The sequence below is a fragment of the Leuciscus leuciscus genome (genome assembly GCF_965113295.1).
Source record: "Leuciscus leuciscus genome assembly, chromosome: 22".
NCBI classification, from domain to species: Eukaryota; Metazoa; Chordata; class Actinopteri; order Cypriniformes; family Leuciscidae; genus Leuciscus; species Leuciscus leuciscus.
The window spans coordinates 2,423,117-2,444,074 of record NC_138746.1 but is presented as its reverse complement, the minus strand read 5'-3'; the positions used below and the strand labels follow the sequence as shown (position 1 = coordinate 2,444,074).

Genomic DNA, 20,958 nt, shown 5'->3' with positions numbered 1-20,958 from the left:
CTTAAATGTGAGTTAATGACCTACTGGCAGACTTTCTCAATCTCAATTCTTCATTTTGCATATTCAAAATGGCATTAGATGAGAACAAATCTTTGACAATATACAACAGCAGTTGCATATTGTCAAAGATTTGTTCTCATCTAATGCCATTTTGAATATGCAAAATGAAGAATTGAGATTGAGAAAGTTTGGTAAGGTAAGATTGGTCAGAAATGTTTTAAAAACCTAATGAACTGGTCAATCGGCCACTCTAAAGGCTTTAACATATTCCTGACCTCTGGTGTGGGGGTCACATCTATAAGTCACGCTCACTTTGTGGCGGCTTTATGAGTCCTTTCTGCTATAATCAATACCCTGCCGTACTATCAAACTCATCAAGCCAGAGCTCTCACACACCATCGTCTCATTTCTCTCTTTAACTTCACAATGTTATTAGCCCTGTGACCAACACTCACTGAAATATGCAAACATTTAGCACTTATCCAAAAGCCCAAAGTGATTGGTCAAAATCTAGACCAGAGTGATGAATAGAGATGGAAATTGTATGTTTAATAATTCTCTTTTCATTTTACATTTCCATTAGCGATTCTTTCAGTACTTTTTACAAATGGTGTTTTAATGGTGTTTAACACAGACTTTTAGTGACTTTTCACAGATATAAAATGTACAAAGTACCTTTTAACTGTTGTAATTTATATAAACTACATAAAAATACAAAAACAACGTTTACCACTAACATATTTTATTAAAACAAATTGTGCATATTAACTTTTTCCCCACTAGCGTTTCTTAAAAAAAATACCAAAAAAGTTGCAAAACACCGCCAGCATTTTTGATCATTTTCCTGAAAATTTCCTGAAACATTTTATTCTAGCTTCAAGATTTCTTTCTTTTTTTATCAACACTTGAATGTGGGTAAGTTTCATAAAAAAGCAACATTTTGAACAAAAAAGCAGAAAAACGTGCAAAAGCAATGCTTTTATTGCTTGTTTCTGGATCTTTTTTGATCTGAAGATTGTGCTCTTTCAGAAAAAGTGTAATAGCGCAGCAGCGCCACCTACCGTACAACAGTGGAATCACAAAAAGCCCCAAAATTCTGTCAATGGCACGGAAAGAGTCACAGTAACACTGACGTCAGTGACAAAAGCTTTAAATACAACATAACACAGCAATGGGGTTTAGTTCATCTGGAGTGAAACATGGTGAATGCAGTTAAATTAATGAGTCGGAATAATTCAGTAAACGATCTGAGTGATTCATGTGTTTTTGATTCATTAAAAAGAACCAAATGATCATTCATTTAGGGTTCGATCTACACAGATCACTATACCTTTCGTGTTACAGATCCAGTAGCAGTGTTCGACTGAATGGACTGAGTATTTTACTGTTTTAGTATGGCGTTCGGTACTAAAATTCACGATTGAGGACCATCAATGGAGCTAATGAACGGCGTGAAAACCACTTCGATCTGTATTGTTCTGATTTAGAATAGCTGAGATTTGCCACTTTGACCGTTTGTGAACACTTTTCTTCTGTACAATGAAATCAATTTTTTTGATTAATTTTCTGTAAGCATGAATAAACCAGCTGATATTACAATAAACATACAATTTCCTCAACACGTATGCCACATTTCACTTCTGTTAGGGTTCCCAGCTAGATGGTCACAAGCTCTCTCAGTCTCCAGAAGGAACGTGGCGCTGCCAAAGAGTGAAGTACCCAGCATGCTCTGCTCCGCTGCCCATCCTGTGGCTCTCAGCCTGACGGGGCATCAGCAGACACGCCACAGATGTTCATTAACATCACACAAACAGCCCTGACAATCTGCTCTTAGATGACTGCCATCAGTCCTCACGCGCTCCCGAGAAACAGAGAAACAACAGTCAGCGCTACGGACGCCGTCACTCTCCAGTGAAGCAAGACATACTGACAGAAAACAGCCACAAAACACTCTGAGAACAGAAATCACTCCCAAATTTAAAGGTGAAGAGTGTTATTTCCATACTGGGCACAGAGTGGGAATTATCTATATGCATGTAATACCCAGATGACCTACTAACAAGTGCCAAAATGTGCAACCAGAGCACTGTGTGCAATCGTGCATCCCACAATGCAATGTGCTCAACCTGACTTTCCATTTATAAACAATGAAGCTACTTTAATGATACTTGTTTAAATGTTCATTTGCATGTATGATGCAAACTAGTACCATTATAGCACTACTACTTTTTAAAAACAGCAAACTAGTATTCCATTCAATAAATGGAAATAAAACAGATTATAAAGTGCATATTTTAAGTTTTTCAGTCTTTCAGGGTTTCATCTGTTGTTCTTAATAAAGGATGGTGAGAGACACTCAGCCTTAGAAACCCATTTCAGCAAATTCGGACACAGATGGTGACCAACTGGAGATGTGCGAGATCTGAAGGTCAGGAAGCCTTGAGCAAACACACTTATTACTCTTGGCTTCATATATCCAGAGCCCGTAAGGTGTTTTCAGCTCATGCGTGATCAGAGCGACCCTCAACTTCAAGAAGAGTTCCTTTCAGCAGATTAACTTTCAAAAAATCCTCTGAATCCCCTTTAGTGAGGCATACAGATAAAATGCATGGAGTTGAGCATCTAAATCTGTGTTTTTATGGGTATAATAATCTGCGGAGTTCATGAGCGTTACATAGGCTTTCGGTTTACAGCCTATAATCACTTCAAAAGGGGAACATGAACATAAAGGGATAGTTCACACAAAAATTAACACCTTCACTCTCATGTCATCCCAAACTTGTATGACTTTCATTTCTTTTATATGTTTAAACACACAAAAAAAGAAAGACACCATACCATGACAGTACTCGATTAGACTTGCGTGCTATATTCTTCTGAAGTCATACAGCCATAGATTTGTGTGAAGAATAAAGTGCACAAGTAAATTGACCTGTTGTTGTATGGAAACAGATGCACAAAGTTTCTTAAAAACAGCATTTAGGTTTGGAATAGCATGATGGTAAGAAAATGAGGACAATTTCTTCAATATTTTACATTTACATTTTTACATTTACATTTATTCATTTAGCTGACGCTTTTATCCAAAGCGACTTACAATTGCTATATATGTCAGAGGTCGCACGCCTCTGGAGCAACTAGGGGTTAAGTGTCTTGCTCAGGGACACATTGGTGTCTCACAGTGGATTTGAACCCGGGTCTCTCACACCAAAGGCATGTGTCTTATCCATTGCGCCACTACCACCCAATATTTTAACATATTTCACTGTCAAAAGGTTGTAAGAACCCTGACATGAATAATGTAAAAACATTCGACTATTTCTGCCACAATACCATGGTTACAGTTAGCGTTATACATTAAATCCATGGTGAATGTTGGTGATTTGTGAACTGAAAAGCCTAATATAACTTTCATGGCACAATTTTTCTGGTTTTGATGATCTGATCTGGTTTTGATGATCTGATCTGGTTTATAACAGAGATTTATGCACAGAATTTGAATTCTAGCTTCTCACTAGATCTTGCAGCGATGTTATTAATACTGTGGTACTCATATGAAACAGAAATGGCAGCTCTTCTTAGTTTGGCAGCTTGATGGTGGCACCAGTGCGACCTCTAAAACTATTTAGTCGCACCAGCAGGAAAAAAGGTTGTAAAATGTGATCATTTGGTCGCAATATGGAGCCCTGATATTCTTCATAAACAAACTATCAATCGTTTTGTGTAAGTCAATTGATAGAAGCAAAAGACAGAACATCACATTCAAACTACAGTAGTTGACATTTGAAGTGGATCAAAAAAAGTTCATCAAAGTCGTCCCTTCAAGAACGGGTTGTGTTCAAAATGCATGTATAACTTTGATGAAAGGTTTTGATCCACTTCAAATGTTGACTATATTGCATATTAACACCTACAAAGACGGCTGAAACCAAATGTAACCACTTTAATACACTGCATTAGGTCATTTCCTACCACACCAACACATCTGGCTGTGAAACATAAACCCTAAATAAATTCAGAGGAGGCTCTGCAATGGTGGAAATGTGTCAACCAGTAGTTATCAATGTAAACTGGACTGCAACAGAGTAATCTAAAAACACAGATTGAGACGTGTCCCAAACAAAATAAAGAAGAACTTCTGTTAAGCAATTTGTTAGGCAAAATGTGAAGCGGAGTTTAGTTGTTTACAACTTGTCACATTAACAGAGAATTTATGTGCCCTCATAGCGATGCATTTATCAGCTAATGTTCCAATCAGAATTTGATGTCAGAACTATCCGTATTACAGTATTATCTTTACTTTTCAATGGAGATGCATGAATACTGTAGCTTTGAAGGATTGCATTCAACGTGACGCGTCTGAAACGATGAGCGTCATGGTGGAAGCTCTTTAGGTAAGATGTGTGACTTTATTCATGGCAATTAGTCAATAGTGGCAGATGAAGTCAGTGGAAGAGGGAGTCGCAGGCGCTTCTCTCCAACATAAACACCTCATTAGTTCGCAGAGCCTCCTCGCCTGGGAACGACGCGGCTGCAGAATGTTTACATGACCATCCCTTGGCAATACGAGACAGTGTTGGAATCTGTTCGGCTGTGGTTTCCCGAACCCCTCCCTTGCCTTTTCACACTGCAAAATTGAGGAGTGATATTAAGACATGAGGAAAAGTTTGGGTTTGGCAAGCTCTTCAAGACCAGAGTGAACCGAAAGAGTGATGGATCTATTCTGTTCTGCTACAACAGGGTTGGATTGGTCTGGAACAAAATGTAAGACGACACACAACCTCAACACACAAAACGCTTCTCCTATCCCGACTCGAACTATTTTCCTTGATGTTTTTGAGTTCTTTGGCAAGATATGACTGTAATTTCTTACCATAACCCATCAAAAAAATAAACTATAACAAAGAGTTACTGACTCATTTCCTTCAATTCAATTGTGATGAAAAAAATACAAAAGGAAGAACGGCACTCGAAAGCACTGTGACGTGAAACAGCTTCTCTGAACCTTTAAATAAACTGACCTTTCAAAACAGAAATCAGATTATGATGTTGGTAATGACAGACTGATATATCCAGCGATTCTAGTCTCTAGACTTCTTTAAATTAAGTATATGGCCTTTTTTTCCTAACCTCTTTCAGCATCTGCCATGCACAAAGACTGATGGCTTAACTCTTTCCCTGCCAGTGTTTCTAAAAATGTTGCCAGCCAGGGGCAGAATTTTTGATAATTTTCACAAAACTTTTATGATCCCCAGAATATTTTGTTGTATAAATATATGAACATGCAATATCTCAAAAGAAAGATAAAAAAAAAAAAAAAATTAATCTAGATTCATGACACTTGATTGAGGGTTAGTTTCATTAAAAAAAGTATGAAATATAATAATAATAATAATTGAAATATAAATGAAATAATAAAGCACACTTTCTCTCCTTCAATAAACTACACAATATGCTGTATGATTTGAAGCAGAATTTATGTCCATAGCACAAACAGTGCCAGACACTTAGGATTTGGTCTTGTTCAAATCATTAACTCTCAGAATAACAAAACTAACGATGCAAGACATCCCATGCAGAATCATAATGTAGTGTGTCACAGCGAGATCCAAATACCCAAAAAGATACTATAAAATGAATACGTCAACAAAATGAAACAAGGATTTTGAATCTGGCTCAATCCAAATGTTCATATTATAAATGTTCTGGGAGTGTATGCAAATCAGTGCATATTTAGTCAGTCAATGCCTTATTTGCATATTTAAATATAACATTTGAGAAAACTCGTCTTAATGCATTGTGATTAATCAACTGGGGAAGTGCGGTGATATCTATCAGTGTTTACCCGTTTCACCTGGGATGAAAAAAAGAGGTTTTCAATGCAGTAATTTCAATTGGCTTTGCTCTCAACAACAACATCAGCACCGTCATACTTTCATGAGTCACGCCTTTGCAGAGCGAGCATGCATTACTCTACAATAGCTAACAAAGAACGGCACTCATGTGTTTTCTGGAAAGCGCAGCCAGACTCGCCTCAAAGGCAGGAGAGTGCGATTCCTCAACGGGGCGATTTGCATTGGGCTGTAGGAACTTTGGCCAGCAGGGTAATGACTTCAAAATCCTGCACTGCATTGCCAACATTATTTCAAACTCCACTGGAGTGCAGGTTATATAACCCGCGCTGAAACACCAGAAAAGCTATTGCAATATTGGCGACTTTATGCAAGGGGGAAAAGAGTTCCTCACGTTGGCTGTTTTACAGCTTCTCGATTCACCTACCTCTGCTGAGGTGGAAAATTCTCCCCTGCCGTCCATCGCCTGATTAAACACACGTGTTTCCGTCGGCCAGAGTAGAGCGAGCGCATTAAACTGATCTTTCCTGTAGCAGGTCAACAATCACAGAGTGAAGAGATACTACTAAAATAAAACACACCAAATACACCAACATCATAATGTAGTGGACAATTAGCCCAAAAAATAAAGAAATAAAACTGTCCAAAATGAACACTCATCAAGTGACACATGTGAGTGAATAAAATAGGTACTGGCTGTGGGTTTTTTTTTTTTTATGGAATTGTAAAAAGCTTTTAACAAACAAAACAATCTGCTTTTGAAGTAAAAAATAACGCCTTGTTTTTGCTCATGTGGAAAATGGCACCAACAGCAAATCAACAAATGGCACCAAAATAAAAAATGTAATTCTATATATAATGCACCTTATACTCAAAGCACTATAAACATAATACATAAAAGTATTAGTAAGTAGTTAAATGTATTAAAGTCCCCATGTGGTGAAAGTTTTTAATGTTGTTTATGTGGTGTTTTTAATATTCTTTAAGATAAATAAATAATTTTGTCCCTTAAAGGGATACTCCACTTTAAAATGAAAATTCTGTCATCATATACTCACCCTCATGTTGTTTCAATCCTTTATGAATTTCTTTCTTCTGCTGAACAGAAAGGAAGATATTTAGAAGAATATCAGTAACCAGACAGTTTCTGGTCTCATTGACTTCCATAGTATATATTTTTTTCCTACTATGGAAGTCAATGAGACCAGAAACTGTCTGGTTACTGATATTCTTCTAAATATCTTCCTTTCTGTTCAGCAGAAGAAAGAAATTCATAAAGGATTGAAACAACATGAGGGTGAGTATATGATGACAGAATTTTCATTTTAAAGTGGAGTATCCCTTTAAAGGCACAATATGGGATTTTTTCTCCACTAGGGGTCGCTAACCTATTTACAATAACAAAGGCGTAGATTGATGACGCAACATTTGCTATGAATTATGGATTTTGTCGTCAACGTCAAGCCGACCGATCTAATAATGTATATGGATGACTGAATACATCGATGCTTTTATCATGACTGTGATATGAAGCAGTTCGGGATTGCTAAGAGACAGCTATCAGCTCCAAACGCGATGCGAGTCCCGCGGATATAAAAGGAATATGGACATTCCATTCTACCGAACTACACGCAGAATTACTACTCACAGGTCAGTTTATTAGACAAATTAAACTTGAGAGGTAACGCAGCGCTGTTCCACTTGGTCTAACATTACACTATCACACTAAACTGCATTTGAATGTGTTGAAATGTATGTGTTAACATTAGTTTGTCTGTATGAGACTAGCAGTAAGCTAGCTAGATCAACATTAGAATAACATACAGATCATATTCTAACATTTTATCATTGTTGAACTATATAACCTTGATTAGTTTTATGTAAATGTGCTCACCTGTTTAATAAAGTACATGTAGGAGTTGTCGAAGTCTCGGACGTGGAGCTCTCGTTTATATAGTGTCCATGGGAGCTCTCGACATCTCGAAAACACCGCGCTGATATTGATTCTCGGTTTAGTTCTCCTTTTTTATCCAAAGTCTGCTTGCCATGGTCCATAATGTTTGAACGAAACAACAACAGCGTGCAAATAGACATTGCGAACTACACAGTTGTCCGCGTCAGTATGGTTACTATCAGAGGGCTCTGGTTCATAGCTCTGGTTGCCATGGCAGCACGAGCGGAAACCAGAGACAACACGGATATGACGGCATTGACGGCGACAAAACGGAAATAAAGACACGGTCCGTGTCTTCGAATTAAAATATTAATTTCTCTGGATTTAGAAGTTAATTGGAACTGTCGGGATAATGTAAATACACAACTTTAAAAAATATATAACATGGATATAGTGATTTTTTATATTTTTAAATAAAAAAAAATACATATTGTGCCTTTAAAACTCACCTTTGATCACCAAAATTACATATTTAAGCGTTTTTTCCTTGAAAAAAAAACTTCGTGCCTTTAAATATCTTGAATGTAACTCGACACCCTTTCCTCATTTAGTATACGCGGTTCTATGAATATGCAAATGAGCCCCGCCTCCACTCACTCACTCAGCTCAGAGATCCACTGGTTGACGATCACACGTTGATCTGATTGGTTACAAGGTAGTGTGTGACGTCAGAAACACCAGTGATTTCAAAGCGTGTGTTTGAGACTGTCTTTGGTTCACTGCAGTTTTAAGGAGGAAATACTCAGCAATGCTGTCGACTTATGAATTTACACATGGTTTGTCTTAAAGCGTATTAAAAACACCACATAGACACATAAACAACATTAAAAGCTGGATTTACACCACAGGGGGACTTTAATACATAATTTAATTTATTAACAATTAGTTTAATTCAAATAGTTTAAACATACAGATTCTAGAATTAAAAAAAATTCTGTCACTATAGCTCAGTTACTGTAGGTTTTCAACTTGAATGTAGACTAGCCTATATTAAAGCTGCCGTCGGCAAGTCTGGCAGATTGGGTCGATTAGCCAAAATTTTGAATGTTTACAACTCTCATGCCCCTCCCCACTACCAGCGAGCACCCTCCCATCGAGGTCGTGCTCGTCAGTGCGTCACTGTGCGTGTGTACCTGATTTTCTGTGAACGCGTCCGTCTCGTCAGCATCGATCAACACCATGGACTCGGAGGTAGGCTGCCTGGCTAATCTATCCATAGATAGCAATAACCGAGGAATTGGAAGCTTGTTAGTAGATTTTCTCTCCGCCATCACGCTTCATACAATCTCCAGGCGAACTTCAGGCGTGGCGTGTGCATGTGATATTAACGTGCGCGAGTGAGGGGGGATCTGTGGCGTGTGCACGACCTGTGATTGACAGTCAGATCTCACACCCCCCTGCGCTGATTGGACCTGACGAAGCGGGAGCGCTGGATTTTTGCAAAACAAATAACACGCTCCAGGTGGAGTTAGAAGCTCTGGTTTTTTTCTAAAACCACCTTATTTATGTTGTTCTGTCGGATTATAGTGTCGATTACACTGAATATGATCAAAAAAATGTTGCCGACGGCAGCTTTAATACAGAATGTGCATTGATCTTCATTTTACATCAGCCGTGTTTCCAGTGTTGGGCCAGAAGCTCCACAGCGCTTCACTAAAACACACCCGTAACACGCCTCTCTGGAACAACGTCACACTAACCCACCATTTCACCAACAAACCGAAGTTTTATAAGAAAACTAATCAGAAAGAAATCATCACAATGTGATCGCAAAACAAAAAGCGACCGTTTGCTGGCATTTCTGTTGTTTACTTGAATATTTAAAACCCAAGAATCTATGTTTTACCACAGGTTTACAATAAAAAGTGATACATTGATCATAATTAATTTGTGTCAAAATTGCACATTAGCCAAGCAGAAGTGGCTTACCGTTAGGTCTATTTAAAAAAAAAAGAAAGAGGACAGACTTATTCAGTCGCGTCCGTTTCTGTTTATTTGGTTGTTACAGGACATATTTACATCACATTTAGAAAGAATGATAATTTCTATAAATATGCCACCAAAAATACGACCTGAGGAGCTTCAGCACTCTCTCCCAGTATAGGCTACAGATATTTTCAGTCAGAGAAACAGAGGAAGCTCCCGAAAAAAAGTTGCTTTATTTTATGATAGTCCAGTATAAAGACACGGTAAGCTACTGACAAATCAAATAAAAACATGATTGTGATAGCCATTATGATTTGTCAGATTTTTTCAAGCGTTCATATTTACCATGTTTACTATAGTAATGGTTAGCATGCATAGTCTTTTTTCGCGTATAAATATTTCTACCTTATACGGTGATCAGAATCCACATGGGATCTCAAACAGAAGGCATTCAAACATGAAAGTGAGTCTTGAGGTAAATGATTTAAAAGTCTTTAAAGGTACAATATGTAAGAATTTTGCATTAAAATATCTCAAAATCTCAAGGCCAGTGTTATATATTTTGTTAAGTTGATTACTTACAATATCCCAAATGTTTCCAACTATTTTTAAATCGTGAGAAAATTGCGATTTTAACCAAGGAAACGGGGCGTTAGAGCAGGGGAGAGCTGGGAGTCGCCAGTCAATTGCGTCATATCCGCGTCACCCTCGGTTTCCGCTCGTACTGCGTGGAGTCCTGGACAAATGCGAAAGTTGTAGTTGTAGCGTCTAGTATCAAGCTACAAACTTTAGCTTGTTTCTTGCAGTCGTTATGGGACACAATTATTCTTTACCGATTGCAGCTGGTTCTGTCGACAAAGCATGCTTAATTTTATATTTTCCAAATGTAGCATTCGGTAATAGTTATGTTTATGTAAGGAAAGTATTATTGCTTTAGATTTGTGTTTAGTTTATTGACATTGTTTATCACGTCTGGTGTTTATGGCCATGTAAATAAACATAGCATGTGTTATACATAAAGATTAATCAGTATTTTGGCAAATGATGTGGGTATGTTCGAATGTACTTTTACAACAATTGTTTAGAACATGTAAAACTGCGCAGCGTTATCACAACAATGAATTCAACAAATACAGTAACATCTATGAAGTATTAAACCTTACTTTTCTTGCGGTTAATTCATTTTAATGAAATAAAAGTGTGATGAGGTTTAAGAGTCAGGAAGGAAGAAGACGCGTCGTCGTGACTGGGACTCGTACTTTATTAAAATAAAGCAAAACAAACAAAAGCCGCGCACAACGCGCATTCACTGTGGCAACCGCGACGGCACAAAACAGTTCAAAAATGAGAGCTCGGATCCACCGGTTTTCTTTCTCTGCGTCCAATTTTCTCTCCAGTCTCTCTCTCGTTCCAGCGCGGCTTATAAGCGGTCTCTCCACGCCGATCACTGCAATAAGACACAGGTGCATTTGCACTTGACCTACTTGCTCGTCTCTTCTCTCTCCCATCACAGACCGCGCTGAACCACGCCCCCCTCGCCACAAAAAGCATGTCATTAAACGCAACATTTATAAAAATAGAACTTAGCCATCCATGAACATGATTTTTCGATTCCCGTCTGACTGATTTACATCCACGGTGGAGTTTAAAACGACAGTTCCCATCATTCCACGCTCCTTCACATCGTCATCAAGCTACGCCGTTGTTGTTGTTTGGAATGTAGCGCCCTCTAGCGGCAAAAATTCTTGCATATTGTACCTTTAATGCTGATGTTAGCTAGTATATGGAATCATCCATCCATCTCCCGACTCAGATAAACTCCGCCTCTAGCCCGAGCCGGTCCGCTGTGGACCAAGATATTCGGCGGGCCAGAAAACCGTGGCCGTTGAGGCCCGATCAAGCCCTGGAAGTGACAGTGGAAACGCGGCTATTGGCCACGGTTCGTCCATAGTCTGAACTACTGGTTGTATAAAGCTTAGTTACAAAATTCTGGATCTTGAATGTCCTTTTCTTAAGTCAGAGTAGAAAAGAAAAGAAAAGAGAGAAGTGTTGTCATCATGACCATGCGGGAACGGTGTTGGGCTGCTTCAATAATCCACCGTTGAGTTCGCTTAAGTCTGCCTCTGGCTTCAACATCAAACATGACGATTAACAAGTACTCAAGGCCAGACAGCTTGCTTTGAACCACAAAATCTGTCAAATATGCCTCCCACCATCACAACCAAACATATAAAAATCTGTTCAGTTTCCATGAATCACGACCTCATCTCCCAGAGGTGGATATTACCAGCAGACGCTCTGTATCAGCGGGACGCCTCATCACATTCACTCATCAGTGTTTGATCAACAGCGCTGGAGGGAAGGGTTAATTCACCAGGGCTGGGGGCAAAAACACCAGACAAGTGACACAAATACACCAGAGATTTAAAACATGTGGGCAGAAATTACCATTTTTATCCGTTATGTAACAACGTTTTGCTCAAATTCAGTTGCTCATGCACTATTACTCACTCATTACATTTTTAACTTGATGCCAAATCAATAACTCAGCACTCATGGATCAAACATCATCACATATTTGTAATGAGAAGAAGCATTTAACAAAAAAAAGCAGATTTAAGGGATCTCTGAGGTTTACCATCAAAATAAATGTTTGATGGATTAATGCTTGAAAATTAAGAAATTAAGACGGCTATAAATTTTAGTACTGCAATTTTACAGTTGTAATGTAAAATAAATTATTATATTCATTTTCATAATTTTCTTATTTTACAATAAAATATTTTACAATGGTAATATTTTTTATATTTTTTTTATTTATTAATAATAAAGTTAACAACAATTATAGCCATCTTGATATATATAAAATAAGTTTAAGTATAGGGATGCACCGATATAAAAATTTTTTTTTTATGGTTTTGATCGTGTGGCTTGTAAGCGCTGGATTTGAGACGGGTGTCAGTCGTCACAGAGGAAGGGTTAGGAACAGGTCGCTCTGGTCTTAGTCTTCATCGCTGGCAGTCTTCTGTGTCATACTTTATAAATAGAAACAGCCAAGAGATGTCCGTCTCTCCACCAACCCTAAATCACACTCCTCAAAATAGGTCAATCTGATGGATCGAGCCGCACACAAGAGACGAGGAGCGACGTCGACCGCAGACAAACCTCGCCAATGCAATCACTAGTGCACTGCAATCTCAGCCAGGGACAAACTCTCAAAGCAAGAACCAAACAAAACCATGGCTTATTCCAAGCAATAAGACATCGAGGGGAATAAGGAAGAATTAAGCTTCTTCAAGACCAAACAGTAGAAAATAGCTCGGCTTTTAAGCCTCTCTTTGTCGTGCCGTTCAATACTTTAAACTGGAGAACTAGTCTGAGCTATTGCTGACCTAGCTTACCGTGCAGGAGAAAGAGGTTTGGGTGTTTACCTCCAGGCAAAACACCATTAAATACAACATGAGCACAATAATTCTTTATTTTACGAGGTTTGCAGGAACAATTTAGAGACATTTTTAGAATACCTTTGCTTTTTATTTGATTGTATATCTATTTTAAAAGTCAGCTGCTACTATTCTAAATGATCAGATAATTTGTGTCTGGAGATCAATGAAAAACAAATTGCACAGACATAAAAAGAGATCCGAGCCATTTCTATTAGTGCTGTTATTGTGAACTAAAACTACAACTAAAAACTAATAGTAAACAAATATCTTTTGATAATTGAAATAAAGCTGAAATACAAATCTAACTTCAATGAAAAAATGCAATTAAAAATTAGCATTGTTGAGTAGGCGACCAAGTGAAATAAAAGTACTAAAATGGCTAAAACTGATATAAATATAAATTAAAGCTAAATAGAAATACTAAAATAAGAAAATGCATAGAAAGAAAAAAAGCAACACAATTACTAAAACTTACAATAAAATTAAAATAAAAGCTAATTCAAAAATACGAATACCTTAAGAGTAAATAAATAATAGTAAATTAACTTTATATAAATAATACTAAAGTAAAATATTACAATCCAATCTCCATTTGTTTTCAGGAACTGCAGTTCAGCCAAACCTCTTGTCTCTCCTGCAGGCGTTCTGCTTGATACACACACACACACACACACACACACACACACACACACACACACACACACACACACACACACACACACACACACACACACACACACACACACACACACACACACACACACACACACACACACACACACACACACACACACACACACACACACACACACACACACACACACACACACACACACACACACACACACACACACACACACACACACACACACACACACACACACACACACACACAGAACGTTTTTTAATAGTCCTGAGATGTTTTATTTTCATTTGCATACCTGAGAGCCAAAAAGCGTTAAATACACCATTTGCAGTCATCATTTCTCCGCGGCGCTGGCGGTTTCGTTGAGGGAACTTCGATGTCAGCATTTCTTACCACAAGGTGAAACGAAACGCTTCTCAGAATGGAGATTGGAGACGTCAACGCATCCAGACGGATGTTAACACACTCTACGGAGTATAAAGTGAGATATACAGCGGTCTTGTCTGCCATTTCTTTTGTATTATGGTGTCAGAGGGTGGGAAGTGTCTGATATGACCATCTCAAAATTAGCACACACACACCATGTCTTCCTCACAGCGTTCAAATGACTGAGGATGTGATGTAATGTGATATAATTACATGCAACAACAACCAGTCGTGCTCACTAAACTGGCCAGAGATCTCATTGAGTTTTAGACAGTCTGCTGTCCAGTCATTTCCTACTGCCATTAACTGGTCTGGTGTCACACCAGTGAAACGCCCAGTCTAAATATCTGATGCATAGTGGATTTAAAACGGCTTGAATTGCCAGCTATGCAACTTTCAGGAGTCCAGGGACGTAACAGTCGGCCTGAAAATGAAGGCGTGTTTACATTTTATATCTGTTTCTGAGTCTGTGAAATAATCTGTATATATTACATTTGAATTAGGGATGCATGATATTGGAAAAAAAAACTTGCATAGCTCTTTAATAGCTCTATTTGGAAAGAATTACTCATTCTAGAATGATTGGGGTGATTTTGTAGGGCAGTGAATCTGCATAGAGAATAATAAATTACAAGCACAGATAAATACAATAAAACAAGGATGCAAATGAAATAAGCAGTGCTTTATGTTTTTCAGGTAAGTCTAACAATATTCAGGTATAGAAATAGAATAATCAAATGTAAAATAACGCAAATAAATATAATTAATCTTGCTGTCACTTTAAGAGCTAATGTACGGATCCAATGTAATGATACACATCCATTTTCTTTGAGTGTGTCTTGAGGATGTTTGCGGAGGCAGGCATTTTGACATCATTTTGTGTGTATTTTTCTGTTCAAGCACAAACAGAGGCGGAAGAGACGGGAAGAGACGAGAATTCGGAGTTCATGTGCTGTCTGGTTTAAAGGGGTCATGAACTGGATTATTTCATGATTTCACTCTCTGTTGGATAGTACCTTTAAGACGCCGCTTGTCTGCTGCTGCCTGAACAAGACACCGGACGCAAGCGGCGCAATGCGACAAAAGACAGTTGAACCCATTATAATCAGTGATGCTGTCTACACTGGATGAGGCGCGACGCGAGCGCCAAATCTCCGACTGATGCCTCATTCTATTTGTGACGCACTGACGCGAAGGACAAATGCTTTGTAACGGGTGCTTTGCCGCGTTCAGGGTAAACAGCTTTTACTGTTGCGACCGTGTCCGGTGTAGACACGGTGTCAGCCCATTACAGCCTATAACGCTACGTTACAACATCAAGCAATATTCCAATAACTTATAATCAGAACACTTTATACAGGGCCAATTTGCATAATGAGTAGCTTCACGTGTAGTACATTTTTTCACATTATTTAAAATAGTATTTAACTAAAAGTACTGTACATATGTAATTAAACATGTTTTCATTATGGTATTATTACTTTTACTTTAGTAAAAAGATCGGAGTACTTCCTCCACGGGTAGAGACTAGAGGAATTAAGACTAATAATAGAAGATAACAAGGTTTTGCCAGTGACACTTTTGATATATTTATTGATATAACTTATTTTTTATATAACGTGACTAAATAAAAAGACAAAGTCATTAATGAAGGTTATGCAACAGTATTTAGAATATAATATAGAATAGAAGATGCAATGCAAACTAGTTTGGTTACAGCTCAAATGTCTCATCCTCCTTCTATCATTCACCCTGCCTCCATTACATATCTTTGTCACACAAGTGTTTGATAACCACATTTGAGTGATCATTGCAAAAAATGTGTTTATATCTGTTTATGTATACTGTATTCTATATACAGTACCAGTCAAAAGTTTGTACACATGAATGGGAAAGTGTGTGCAAATTTTTGACTGGTACTGTAACTGTACTATAATATACACATAAATAATTTTGCTACTGTATTAAAATATACACATAAATAATATCGGCCGATGTATCGATATCAGGCTTTTTTTACTCCCTAATATAGAATAGAAGATGCAATGCAAACTAGTTTGGTTACAGCTCAAATGTCTCATCCTCCTCCTATCATTGCACAAACGATTGGCATCGGCCCTCAAATATCCATATCTAGTATGATCCCTCTTATGTTGTGGCTTGAAACGAGCTGCCCGTGACACTTGAACACAAGTGTTGTTGCTGCTAATGTACTCAGACTATACTCTCTAGTGTGTGAGAAACTATGTAAGCAAGACAATTAGATGGCCTTCTCTTCCCAGATTTAACAATACTAAAACTAAAAGAGCAGTAAAAGTTCACAGTTAAATGAGCAGCTTGATGAACAATGTGAATAATAAGAGTCTCAGGTTAGTCCTCAAACTCACAGTCAGTCAATGGAGCAGATGGTTAAATCTCATTGTACCACACACACACACACACACACACACACACACACACACACACACACACACTCACACACACGGTCATTCAAATAACAGATAACAGCAACCACAGCCAACAGAGAATCCGAGTGCTGCCACCGACTTGACCACTACTGCATGATGGATCTCTGTGATAATCTTCATGCTGGCGTCCTAGCTGCTGGGCATGACCATATGTTACAGGGGTGGAAGCTGAAAGTGTTGGAGTTTGCTAATGGTGCGTGACTCAGTGCCCACTGCACCTCCATGTCCCTGACATTCATTTTTATCACAGCGTTGTTGAAGACTGAAGCCAGTACCCTGCGTAATGCATGCACACAGCGGGCTTTTAGGCCCCGTTTACACCCGTGACCTGCTATTAACTTATGCTGCATGAAGCACTTTAGTGTTGTCAAAAATATCAAAATATCTGAAATAGACTCGATACACCAATAGCAGCTGCGCTCTTTCTTCCCTCACATTAAGTTATGTCTTAAGCGAATGTAAACAGTTGAGAAATAAAAATCGTGTGTAACAGTATATTGGATCCATGCATTCTAGAGCCCGACCGATATATCGGCGGGCCGATATTATCGGCCGATATTAGGCATTTTCCAAACTATCGGTATCGGCATTTATAATGGCCGATAAATGAATATTAAAAAAATTTAATAAAAGCGGACGAAACACGCTTCAACCATGTTATGAGTGTTGGCGCTGCATAGTTTGTCCACCAGAGGGCACTCTACAAGGAAGATCGCTCGGGCTAGAGGAGTGGTTACGAACAGAGTCCAGAGTTCACCTGAGTCGGGAGACGGCAGCGCCGGATGATTCTGTCAGCATTAAAGACTTTTAAAATAATTTAACTCGCGTTCATGTTTGAATGCCTTGTGTTTGTGATGCAAAAGACTATGCGCGCTAACCATTACCATAGTAAACATAGTAAACGCTTGAAGATACGCATAGTAAAAAAACATAGTGAACGCTTGAAGAAATCCGACCAATCATAAAGGCTATCACAGTCATGTTTTTATTTTATCTGCCAGTAGCCTACGTCTCGTCTCTTTATACCGGACTATCATAAAATAAAGCAACTTTTTTTTCGGGAGCTTCCTCTGTTTCTCTGACTGAAAATATCTGTATGGGAGTCGAGAGAGTACGTGCTAAAGCTCCTCAGGTCGTATTTTTGGTGGCATATATTTGTAGAAATTATCATTCTTTCTAAATGTGATGTAAATATGTCCTGTAACTACCAGATAAACAGTAAAAGACGCGACTGAAGAAGTAAGTGTGTCCTTTCTTTTGTGAAATAGACCTGACGGTAACGGTAATTTATTTCTGAGTGACTAATGTGCAATTTTGACATTAATTAATTCATTATGATCAATGTATCACTTTTTATTGTAAACCTGTGGTAAAACATCGATTCTTGGGTTTTAAATATTCAAGTAAACAACAAAAATGCCAGCAAACGGCCGCTTTTATCATGTTTGTTTTCAACGCTGTTTCCAGTGATTTCTGATTAGTTTTCTGATAAAACTTACATTTGTTGGTGAAATGGTGGGTTAGTGTGACGTTGTTCCAGAGAGGCGTGTTACGGGCGTGTTTTAGTGAAGCGCTGTGGAGCTTCTGGCCCGAACGCGGCTATCACAACGAACTTATTCTGCCTAAATAAAGTAATGATTACTGTATTTATAACTAGCATATCTGTAGTTCCAGTCTCTGCATTGTAAAATGTAAGTTAGGCACGCGAGGAGTGAACATTTAGACATAGAGAAAAAGTATCAAACATAGCAGCTAGCCTGTGCATAAAAGTTAGCTTTTCTTTTACACGTGTGTGAAATCCAAGTGTGCGTTGCTGACTTCGTTTAGCCGCAGCATTAACGAGTCACATAATGTATTTAGTGCATCACTAAGTAGTAGATTTTAGAAGGCAGGCAGCAAATGATGATTGAAAATGGTTTGTTGTAGCTTGATGGAATAGATGGATAGAATTAAAAGAGTGCAGGTAAAGGGATAAGCAAGTTGACATTGTAATTATAAGGAAGCTTATAACATTGACATTTGGCAGACGCTTTTATCAAAAGCGACTTACATTGCATTTAAAGGTACACACACACAAGGAGTGACCTTTGTCTTGTTTAATAATAATACAAATGATGATGATAATAATAATATCATCATCATTGATTTTTAAAAATTATTACTGTCAATATTAATAATAATAGTTGATTTTTTTTGTTCAAAGGACTTTAAGTTTCATATCTTAAGTTTGTATTTTTAATATACATTATATTTATCAGAACTTTAATATTTTCTGTTCTGTTGTGACAATAAAACAAACAAGTTTATTTTTAAACTGCATTATCATATTATTTTAGTAAGGCTGAGGACTCTACATTATGAAATTGTGAAATAACTACAAATAACTTATGTTAGGGAAATCTGTTCATGTTTTGTAGTGGTGCAACGGATCATCATTGATCCGTGATCCGTTCGGATCAATATCTTCGGTTCGGCACTCACGTGATCCGCGGATTGATTTATGAAAAAAAAAGTTGTGCGCATGTTCAGTCCACACACAGCGTGGTCATGGCGAGCGTTATGAACCGTAGAGAGCGTGACGCCTCATTCGCGCCGCAAAACCTCCAGACGTGCGTAAACGCGTCTTTACATTGACTTCACATTGAAATCACTCGCGCCAGACGCTCTATTCGCGTTTGGTGTGAACAGCATGGGTGACGGCGAGAGAGAGAGAGAGAAAGAGTGCCTGCGAGTGCGAGCGAGCAAGGTAATACGTTGTCAAATATGTTTAAACTTAAATGAACTACATATACAAGTAGTTATGTCTCTTTGTATTAATTTGTCCTGTTATTGACATAGGCCTAATGCGCGTCATTGACAAAATGCGCAACCAGATGTTCGAATAATTCGAATATGTGTTTTTTATATTCGAACGTCATTTTTTAGCAATTTTGACAGCCCTATATGACAGTGGAAACACATAAAGCATTGGTCCATGTTTAAAGGAAGGAGATGCCTTTTTATGTTGCATTTTAAGTTGTTTTTCATTAATTATGTTAAAAAGAAGATATTATGCCTTGTGCACTTTTTTTTTTTTTGCTGATCCGAAAAATGATCCGATCCGTGACTCTGATCCGAGAAACGATCCGAACCGTGAGTTTTTTGATCCGTTGCACCCCTAATGTTTTGTTACGCGTTTCTGGATTTAAAATATATATATATATATCGGCCGATATATCGGAATATCGGATTTTTAAATCGCCAAATATTTGTATCGGTATCGGCCTTAAAAATCCCATATCGGTCGGGCTCTAATGCATTCGGTCTTAAAGTGACAGGAACCTAATAAAGCAGCTGGCGTCTGTCAGTAATGTTAGTCAAACAACAAAAGACAAAGAGAAAATCACTCTCTGCTCTTGACTGAATCACTTTTGTAACTTTAATTGTAAAGATACATTTTTTTTTTTACTATATAATATTTATTTACTCAGTTAAGACTATGCAGTATATCTTACATTTGACTTTATTTACATTTGATTTAGTTCTAACCTGAATACTACTGTTAGACCTACCGGAAACACTTAAAGCACTGTTTAGGCTATTTCATTTGTATCTTTATTCCATTTTATATGATTGTGCTATCGTTTGTAATGTTTATTTGTTCTTACTTTATTACTGACTGTTTACTTGTCTTTTTTTGTCAATTCAATTCAGAGTTTGTAATGCTTGTCTTGGCAAGTATCCTTGTAACAGTCGGTTATGTCTTAAATGAACGTAAACAGTTGAGAAATAAAACACTTGTGTATCAGTGTATTGGATCTGTGCCGCTCTTAAAGTGACAGCATCCTAACATTCCTGCTGGGATTAACATTTAATTTAAACAACGAAGAATATAATTTTACTTTATTTCTGTACCTGAAAACTTAGACCTAGATGAAAAGCACTGTTTATTTCATGCACATGCATATTTGTTCTGTTGTATTTATGTTGGCCTGATGAATGTTAAATGGATCCAATCCATGTTCAATAGAAGTTATTTGATGATGCAGCAATAAACTAGCTAGCATACCTTAATGTATGAGTTTTTGAACTTTGCTAATTTAAAAAAACAAATCTATTTTAATGACAAAAGTTGATGACAAATATCGAATGAACATATCCTGTATCTGAGGCTAAATCACTAAATATTGAGAATACGACAGCACATCTTATATTTTTCTAACTCCAGCTGATAATCACCGTAACATGAGATTGAAAAATA

General features: G+C 37.8%; 1 protein-coding gene and 2 long non-coding RNA genes across 6 annotated transcripts in view; 1 reads left to right on the top strand and 2 right to left on the bottom strand.

Annotated features, from left to right (window-relative positions):
- Positions 1-20,958, bottom strand: part of arid4b (AT-rich interaction domain 4B) — a 93,070-nt gene that overhangs the window by 63,193 nt on the left and 8,919 nt on the right. The window lies entirely within an intron of this gene.
- LOC309486273 overlaps positions 8,378-20,958 on the top strand; it is a 163,156-nt gene continuing 150,575 nt past the window's right edge. Inside the window, exon 1 of the long non-coding RNA XR_014201435.1 lies at positions 8,378-8,440. This is a non-coding gene — a long non-coding RNA (uncharacterized lncRNA). The remainder of the gene's footprint in view (positions 8,441-20,958) is intronic.
- On the bottom strand, positions 13,193-16,680 carry LOC309486613. Its single transcript, XR_014201618.1, has 3 exons — positions 16,351-16,680; positions 14,055-16,273; positions 13,193-13,826 (listed from the first exon to the last, which is right to left on the bottom strand). It is a non-coding gene; the product is annotated as an uncharacterized lncRNA (long non-coding RNA).